The following is a 6086-nucleotide window of genomic DNA, read 5'->3' on the forward strand; positions in this document are numbered from 1 at the left end:
CGCGTAGTATACCTGTTACAGGCCAGCGCGAGCGTTGGCGAGTAGCGTCCAATATTCCAACGCAAGAGGGAGACAGAAAGAGAGAGAGTACCTTGTACACACGCAATTTTTATTATTTAACTAGCGGACCCGACAGTCGTTCTGTTAAAAAAAAAGACGTGTGGCACTCGGGGACTGCCGCGGTAAAGCTATTGCATAGCATTTTTTATCAACTTATGCAATTATAATTATTTATTTATTTCATTTATGCAGTATTTTTTTTTTTGATAAAATTAATTAAAAAAAAATCAAACGGGAAGTGAGTAAAATTTAACTTGTAAGATTTGATTACAGACAGACAACGGGACAGGTGAAATTAAATAAAAATGCTTGTGATAATAATAAAAATTAAAAAACGTGATAAAAAAAATAAAGAAATTAAAAAAAATCAAGACGTACCCCAGGATCGAACCTAAGACTTTCTGCACAAAAAGACATAGAAATATCTATATAGATCTAGTAAGTAAGTGTTAGGTTATTTTCGTTATGGAATTTCTGGATTCGGTCTCCACGCTCAAGGCCCGCGATAGAAGCTATGCAATAGCTTAAAAACTCTCGCCGATGGAATTTCGTAAAATCCGTTCTTAGCTGACCTCTACTCGACGAAAGGAATATTCCTACCAAATTTCAAGTCTCTACGCCCTATGGTTCCAGAGATATAGTAATGAGTGACTATATACGTGGTAATCTCTTATAATATATAGATTGACCATGGGAAATGGATTTTCTAGATTCAGACCACAAACTTTCAAGAATTGGCCTTGAGATTTGTTAATGGTCATGGCGAATGCAAGACGGATCGGAAATTAAAGATTTGCGGGCTAACTCGACATGCTAAATGTTCATGAAGTAGTTGCTGTAGATCATGAAGAATTGCTATTATCATTATTGCATTGATCTCTTCATGTCGTTGTTCCTCCATGGTGCCCATGAAATATTATTGTTAAAATTTATGGTGTGCATCTTCGAGAGATTGCAATGATCCAATTCGATGGTGAATCTGTCCTTGTATCTACAAAATCAAAAGCAAAGTCCGTATTACTGATTTGTAAACATTTATTTTTAAAATTAGCATACATAATACATAGGAATAAGTATAGTAGGTATGTTATTCTTCATCTGTATTGTGTGTAAGAATATAAACAAATTAATACCCTGAATGTCGGATTAAATCGTCGTTCTTAGATAATGTCTGCCCCAAATGAGGACATTTGGAAACAAACATTGAATTTTTGAGTGTCTGCTAGAAAATGTCGTGATTCGGTAGTTTCCCACTAAGGCAGCACAATCCTGGCGTTTCTCCGGAAAATACTTGCAAACAACGTCCATTGACCCAATGTGAATGCTAGTATGCAAGCGGTAATCAGTACTCATCGTATCAAAACGCTGCTCGATTCAAATCAGTACTTCATAAATTTCTTCTGTGTGCGTCGAAAATTATCTAGTTGTTGATCTCTGAGATTTACTGGCTGCCTCGCTTTGCTCTTGTGATTCAGAAACACAACGTCGAGCCCATACTAACGCGGTGCTTTTACCTGCAATTTCTTGTTCTTCGTCAGTCCAATTCGCAATGTTTCGGATTCTAGTTGCATTACGTCTATGTCGGGAAAGATAGCACAATAAGCTAACAAACACACCCACCCAATGACATTCTATACATAAGAACGTCATTGCACCCACCGACCAACTTGAATAACATGACGTGCACTGTCAGTTGTATTTTATTACTCATGTAGCGTGAAACTAACAAAAAACTTCATTGAATTCTTTCTATTCTCGAGATGTCATGAAAATGTCAATCCATACAAAATGTATGAGAAAATAAATGTTTTTATAATAATATTTTTCTGTGATTTTTTCGATATTAAGAGAAACCCAAAAAATCAAACAACTGACAAAATGGTCAAGCCGTTCTTGAGTTATAAATGGTGTAACTAACACGACTTAGTTTTATATATATATAGATTTACGAGTATATGATGTTCATGCAAAAATATGTACACATAAAAATAGGTACACATTGTTGCTTTTTCTTTATTTTCAGTGAAAAATTTTCAAATATTCAAAGTATCTATATAGATACATAATGTAATAGTATCAAGAGTTAATTAGACTTAATCAAGACTCGACGTCTTCTTATATCGTTTGTGTGCCGATATTTTTTTATATTCCTGTTGGCCCTGGTTAGGCTTAGGTTTATATCTCAGCTTAGATCTTATATCTAAGCTTTAGAACTCAGATCATATTATAAGAAACTCAACGAGGTCACTTACCTCCGTCCATAAAATATTTTATTAGATCCATGGCAAATATTGATAAAAAATCATAGATAGCTAAGTAAGTCGTTTATTTTATTTACTTGAGTTTGAGAGAACCAACAGTTATTTAAACAATCATAATAACATCTTAAGTCTAGGTAAGATAAAAACAATTACCTACTGGTTCTTGCTTATCAAAAAATTTTTCAAAGATGATTCCCCGAGAATTATTAAATCAGTAATACCGAAAAAAGCTTATAAATAATATACGGCGATACAAAATATGGATTAAAAAAGAAACGGCGCAAGAAATTGTAACAGTTTTCTCTTTGCTCGGTATTCAAATTCATATATTTTATTCACAATAGGATGTGACGAGTCAAAAATTACCACCCATTCCAAAATAATGCCTCAGACCTGAGAAGATCGGGCACAACAAAATCAGCGCGCTTTTTTTTTCATATAAAACCCGCTGAGTTTGTTGTGTTAGGTATTCGGCATTCCCCCCGTAATAATAATAATGAGAAAAAACACGTCAGTTATTTAAATTTATACTTCCGATTATTATAATCGTATCGTATGCTATAAAAGTCCTCTAAAAGTATGTCGCAACATTAGATGAAGAAGTTATAAGCTCTTAGCTATTAGCTAGTCTATCCCGGAGGTTTGGCAAATAGTTGACGCGATTATCAGGCAGGAGCTTGCGATGGGTTCCAGTAAACCAGTTATCAGCTAATAAACTCGTGTTTGGAACGCTATTAATATTTAGTGACCATCTAAGCTTCCCGTTTTCGCGACAATCTCGCACCATAAATTATTATGTGAGGATTTCCGTGTTTCATTCATAAGTATTTCGTACTATTTTGTTATGGTTTGTATTTTATATTAATTTGATATATGCACATTGAGATTTATAGGTATAATATAGTTAGTAAGGATATATTTTTCTCAAATTTAACTTTTTGGAAATTATTTTTAATTATACTTATTCTACTAATATTATAAATGTGAAAGTTTGTATGTCTGGATGTTTGATCTTCTTTAACGCAAAATCTAGTGAATAGATTTTCATGAAACTTTACAATAATATAGCTTACACACCAGAATAACAAATAGGCTATAAGTAATTTATAAAACTATAGTGTGAATTATACAAAATATAAAAGAAGTGTGATTGTTGCTAATGAATACAACTAGCGCCATCTCTTATCAACTAGCAAGCAAAAGATCAATACAATTTATATGGCAAAACAACGTTTGCCGGGTCAGCTAGTAACTATATAAGTATGAGTATCTACTATGAGTAACTACTCATAGTAAGATTCTTACAATGGCAGATTAGCGACTTTTTAGAAATTGTGATTGTCTTAATGAAAATCGCGAATAAATTTTAACTTGTTTCGCCGGCAACTCCGCTAAGTCCAGTTGCAATTTTTTTAGAGAATAAACAGAGACCGCCTCCAGGCTATTTAATGAATAAAATTTGATCAAAAATAAAGGCACGCTTAGTTTCTTGCGCCCGTTCTTCTCAGGTCTGATGTACCTACCTATAGTATCTTTTCGAATGTGGGGTGGTTCATTTGTCTTTCAAGAAGTGATTTAAGAAATCTTAATTTGAATATTATAGAATTTTAGGTATATTAGTGGCTAGCTGGCCCGGCGAACGTTCTTTTCCCATATATATAATTTAGGTAAGTGTAATAAGAAAAAAAACATGATTAATGAAAAAAATAATTTTAATTTTAAACTAAGTATACATGAAAATTTATCGTACTACAAATTTTATATTTGATTGCCATCTTGCAACCCTATTGCAATTCTATGGATGGAACAGAGTAATATAAAAATCGCCATTACAAAAACAGGAGTTGAACGAAGAAGGGTGAAAATTTGAAGTTGTTTCTATTTTTGAATGCAGAATCATTATAAAATAAAAATAAAAAAATTATCATTTAGGGGTATGTACGATAGCTGTTGGCCGATTCTCAGGCCTACCCGATATGCACACAAAATTTCATTCAAATCGGTTTAGCCGTTTCGGAGGAGTTTGGTTACAAACACCGGGACATTGTATTGCCATATAAAGAAAAATTAAAAAAATTCAATAATAAAAAATAGATGCAACCGATTCTCAGACCAACCAAATATATCGTACTACAATAATCATTATATTCGATTGTCATCTTGCAACTCTATTGCGTATCTGTGGATGGAACAGAATAAAATCGATCGATCGATAAAAAATAGGTGTTGATCTGAGACGGTTGAAAATTTGAAGTTGTACGTATTTTTTAATGTTGAATCATAATAAAATAAAAAAAAAATTGTCCAAAAATAAAAAATAAATGTAATGGGTGAACAACCCTTTTCACTTAGGGGTATGAAAAATAGATAGTAGCCGATTCCCAGACCTACTGAATATGCATATAAAATTTGGTAAAAATCAGTAAAGCCGTTTCTGAGGAGTAGGTAAGGTTACTAACATTGTGACCCGAGAATTATATATATAAGATTTTTTAATGTTGAATCATAATAAAATAAACGTAAAAAATTTTGTCCAAAAATTAAAAAAAAATTTTAAGGGTGAACAACCCTTATCACTTAGGGGCATGAAAAATAGATAGTAGCCGATTCTCAGACCTACTGAATATGCATATAAAATTTGGTAAAAATCAATAAAGCCGTTTCGGAGGAGTAAGGTAACTGGCATTGTGACACGAGAATTTTATATATAAGATTATTCATTGTCTTTTTTTTTATATGAGAGGGGGCAAACGGGCAAGAGGCTCACGGGATGGGGAGAGCTGAGGCAACCGCCCATGGACATCCGCAACAACAGGTGTGTCAAGAAATGCGTTGACGGCCTTTAGTATGCTTTTTCCTTGAAGGTCCCTAAGTCGTATCTGTTCGGGAAGACCGCTTGAGGTAGTTGATTCCACAAAGTGGCTGTGCGAGGCAAGAAATTTCGAACAAAACGCGCGGTTGTGGATGCCAGACGTCTACGTGATGCGGATGGTACTTTGCACGTAATGTCCGATGGTGGAATTCGGCCGCTGGAATCAACCCGAAAGCTCCTCTGAGCACTCCCCGTGATAAATGCGGTAGAAGATGCAGAGAGAACCCACATCTCTACGCATTGCTAGAGAATCAAGCCGATCGGAGATGACTTGATCGTCGATGATTCGAGCCGCTCTTCGTTGTATGCGGTCAAATGGAAGAAGCTGGTACTGGGGAGCACCCACCCATAGGTGAGAACAGTACTCCATGTGAGGCCGAATTTGCGCCTTATAAAGTTGCAGGCGGTGGCTTTTAGAGAAGTACTGTCTCGCCTTACTGAGTACACCAAGTTTTTTAGAGGCCAGTTTGGCCTTCTCTTCCAAGTGACCACGGAACTGAACGTCGCTCGATATATCGACGCCAACTATGCCAATACAGGCTGTGGCAGTTAGAGGAGTGATCTCGAATCGAGGGGATACGACAAAGGGAGACTTTTTAGTGGTGAACGCACAAACTTGTTTCTTCTTGGGGTTGAATTGGACCAAATTATGTCGGCCCCATTCCGAGACTTTGCAAAGCATAGACTCGATTTCAGACACAAGTTTGTTCCGGTTCTCGTCGACTCTATCCCGGGACATGTTGGCACGGCCGGTGTAGGAAGCATACCCTGTGCTGTCGTCTGCATAGCAATGAATATTGCTGATTTGCAGCATATCATTGATATGCAGAAAAAACAGCGTAGGGGATAGCACGCAGCCTTGCGGGACACCAGCGTTTATGGGTTTTAAGTCG

Source organism: Leptidea sinapis, chromosome 44 (assembly GCF_905404315.1).
Source record: "Leptidea sinapis chromosome 44, ilLepSina1.1, whole genome shotgun sequence".
Taxonomy (NCBI): domain Eukaryota; kingdom Metazoa; phylum Arthropoda; class Insecta; order Lepidoptera; family Pieridae; genus Leptidea; species Leptidea sinapis.